The sequence below is a fragment of the Myxine glutinosa genome, chromosome 1 (genome assembly GCF_964187855.1).
Source record: "Myxine glutinosa chromosome 1, kmMyxGlut1.1, whole genome shotgun sequence".
Lineage (NCBI taxonomy): Eukaryota > Metazoa > Chordata > Myxini > Myxiniformes > Myxinidae > Myxine > Myxine glutinosa.
The window spans coordinates 112,893,026-112,897,206 of NC_136261.1; positions in this window are offsets into that span (position 1 = coordinate 112,893,026).

The window sequence follows — 4,181 nt, forward strand, 5'->3', positions numbered from 1 at the left end:
GATAGCGGTGACTCTATCCCAAGGGGGGCGCCCTGTGGCTTTCTTTTCGCGGACTCTCACCTCCGCTGAGCGGAGGCATTCGTCTGTTGAAAAGGAAGCGTAACGCGATCATCGAGTCAATTCGGCGATGGCGACCGTACTTACTCGGGTGATGCTTCCAAATCATCACGGACCAACAAAGCGTTGCATTCATGTTCGACACCTTACATGCTCAATGCATTAAGAATGAGAAAATCACTCGCTGGCGTATCGAACTCGCCGACTTCTGCTACACTATCAAATACCGCCCGGGGAAGGATAACCTGGTCGCCGACGCCTTATCGAGGCCGGCTACGTGCGCGGGGATCGTAACTTTGGAGGGACTGCGCGTTTTGCATGCCACTATGTGTCATCCGGGGGTGGCGCGTTTCGCTCATTTTGTGCGTAGTGGTAATCTGCCGTACTCAATTGAGGACATCCGCCGGATCTGCCATGACTGCGCTATATGTGCGGAACTCAAACCGCGTTTTTACAACCCTCCCATGGGGACGCTGGTTAGGGCTACTGGACCGTGGGAGAGATTCGCGATGGATTTCAAAGGGCCGCTGCCGGTGTCGAGTAACTCGTTATCTGCTCACTATTGTTGATGAGTACTCGCGATTCCCTTTTGCTTACACGTGCGGGGATATGACGGCTACCACGGTCATACGGTGCCTGCAGAATTTGTTTTCTATGTTTGGGTATCCGGCCTACGTGCATACCGATCGGGGTGCGGTGTTCCTGTCTCAGGAGGTGAGAGGTTATTTGCTCCAAAATAATGTCGCTTCGAGTTACACCACACCGTACAGACCCCAGGCGAATGGGCAGATGAAACGCTTCAACGGGATTATATGGAGGGCCGTCATGCTAAGCCTCAGGACCCTTGGTCGGGGCCTCGATAAATGGGCTTGGTCGCTACCTGCGGCTCTGAACTCGATCCGGGCTCTCCTATGTACGGCCACCAACCAGATTCCTCACGAACGACTGTTCCACCACCCTAGAAGCTCGGGTAGTATCCGATCTTTACCCAGCTGGCCCGCCGAGCCGGGGCCGGCCTATCTCAAATGAACGGTTCGCACAAGCAAGTACGACCCCTTTGTAGATAAGGTGCAGGTACTCCAGGCTAATCCCGAGCATGCTCGAGTGATGACGGCAGATGGACGTGAGTCCACTGTCTCCGTACACCATCTCGCCCCTTGTGGGGTCGACGACCCTTATAGGGATATCGACGAACCGATCTACGAGTCTATGGACTTTACCGAAGCTTCCTCTATGGAACCACCGCCGACACTTTCGACGTCACCTACACCCTTGCCTGACGGCTCTGAGGTGCCCCCTCCGACACCTGCCTCCAGCGGCTACTCCGACTCAGGGGACTCCGGGCTTGGGGACGCCGTACCCGGTAGTTTCCGGACACGAGCTGGCAGGGTAGTTCGCCACCCCGACCGCTACGGGTGGACCGACTGACATGGAACGTACCCCTAACCGACTAATGCTGACGCTTGCTTGCGACCTGCCTAGTGGCAGTATAGTTCTAATGGCGGGGAGAATGTAGTGAAATAATACCGAAGCTGAACCCGGGAGTGATACTCGCTTGAACCACTGTGGGGCGACTATAAGACCTGGGACAACCGCGACGCGAGGCCACTCCTGAGACATTTACTGTGACATATAGTCCTGTAGTCTTGAATGGTATGTACGCACCTATATGCTAGACTCGCTTGCTTTGCCTACTGTTATCGGACCTTTCTATATGATTGATACCAAGATCCTGATATCTATTGCATGATTGTATTTTACAGGATGATACCAAAGATCTAAATGTGATTAAACCAACCTTTGGGACAAGTCGTGGACCTGATTGATTTCCATGACAGTTGGCACTGAATACGGTTGTCACAGGCGGGAGGGGAATGCCAAAAATAGTCGCGTATATTGTGTACGACTCCATAGAGTGTCAACTATGAAATAATAAACATTATTAACAGTGAATTCAAATGTCTCACAAAGGATAAAAACACCAAATTAAAGAATAGAAAATGATGATAATGATCAGAAAGCTAAAGAGAAACAGAAAATAGACAAAAAGGGGCAAGGGATATAATATTCATACTAAAATACATGATTTGGTGTCTGTCTGTCTATCTGTCTGTTGGACCGAGATACATTTGGTCGTCACTTATCCAATCACAACCAAACTTGACAGGGAGACTAAGGCTCAAACGATGTAGGTCGTAGCGATTTAACATCTACCCCACCCCAAGGGGGGTTTCCCTGCCAAGGAGATTGCATGTTGAGGTGTAGACACCGAACTAAAAAAAGCTTATTGTGGCGTTTTTCCAAGGCACCTTTTATTAACAAAAGTAATAACAACACTCATGATAATCGCATAATATGAATGCTATTATAAAGCAATATCAATAATAATAATATCCCCAATAGGTTTCATCCTTGGACAAACACAAGAAGTAAAAAAATATTATAAACCTCAAACACATATGATTACCTTTTTAAACAGTCACTACTGCTGTTTAACACTTAACTGAAATAACTTTGGAGGAATGCCGACATCCATGAGCCATTCTTTGCTTATCGCGCCCACAAACGGAACTGAGCAAAGATCTACTATAGTCCATATACCCCACCATAGTTTATAACACGACCCTTCCTGCCGCTATAGTGGCGTTTTTAAAAGGCGTTTTTCGTGGCGATCCAAGCTAGTAAATTACTAGTGCGGTGCCCGGACACTGTCATTTCAAATTGATGCAAAAGTTTCGTTTTCAGTACCAATTTGAAGGTAAGGGCCTAATAGAACAATTTTGGTTTGAGTGTCAAGCACTCATATAAAAAAAAAATTCCCTTTTTTTTTTTTACTCATATGTTCGGACACAAAATAACATTTTTTCAAGTTTATGTACTCATATAAACTCATTTTTTTCGTCACAAATCTTCCCCATACCCACCTGTGTTGTCATCCGAAGGGTCCCTCAACCCTTGTACCAAGTCAGATTTGTTGGTATACATCCTGGAAGCCAGTACGAGTAGTGCCATTTCTGTCGACGAGGAGATAGTTGCACCAGATCATTACGACTTCATTGTTATTGACGGTGGAGTACTGATACACTCACTTCCTGGTACAACTGTCCAAGGAAACACCTTTGATTCATATTTCGACAAGGTATTCTGCCCAAGAGTTCGCCATGACTTGAAAAGATCGACAAGAGTGGACATTGTCTGGGACCAGTATAGTGCACTGACAATCAAAGGAGGCACAAGGGAAAAACGAGGAGCAGGCACCGACAACGCGTATCTGGTACTGCCAAAATCCCAGGAAATTGGCAGAAGTTTCTGGCGAACGTTGATAACAAGAAGGAACTGTTCTCATTCCTGTCAAAAAAGATAACAGAAGGACAGTTCCCAGATGACAAGGATGTCTACATCACTGCAGGTGATCAAGTCCATCATGTTGGAAACAGTCCACCAATGGATCAATGCAACCATGAGGAAGCTGACACTCGTGTCCTAGTACATCTCATCCGTGCCATTCAAACATCGTCACTTGGGATGGTTCATACTGGAGACACAGATGTTGTAATCCTTCTGAGTAATTTCCATCACATCCAGGCTCTGAATCAGGCCGCAGAAATATGGATCTCCATCAAATCGGGAAAGACAACCAGAATGATCTCCCTGAACATTATCGCCACAAACCCGGGCACGACAACGTGCAAAGCCATGGCCCTCTTCCACGCATTCACTGGATCAGACAGCACGTCTTCCTTCAAGTTTAAGGGTAAGCGATACTGCTGCAAGTTGATGCACGAAGTGCCATCCCTCATGGAGGAATTTGCAACTATGGTCGACACTCCATTCCAAACATCGCCAAGGCTGAAAGAAGTGGCAACGAACATTGTCTGCAGGCTGTACTCCAATGAGTCAAATGAGGACAATGACGTCGACCTCGTCCGAATGAGGATGTTCTCACAGAAGACTGGGGACATGGAGAGAATTCTCCCAACGAGTGATGCTTTGGATCAACATCTCAAAAGGAGTGTCTTCCAAGCGAGCATCTGGACAACAGCCCAAAGGTCCATGATGCCTGTCAACAACCCCACTAATCATGGGTGGAAGGAAGAGGACGGCAAGCTGCTTCCCATTTGGAC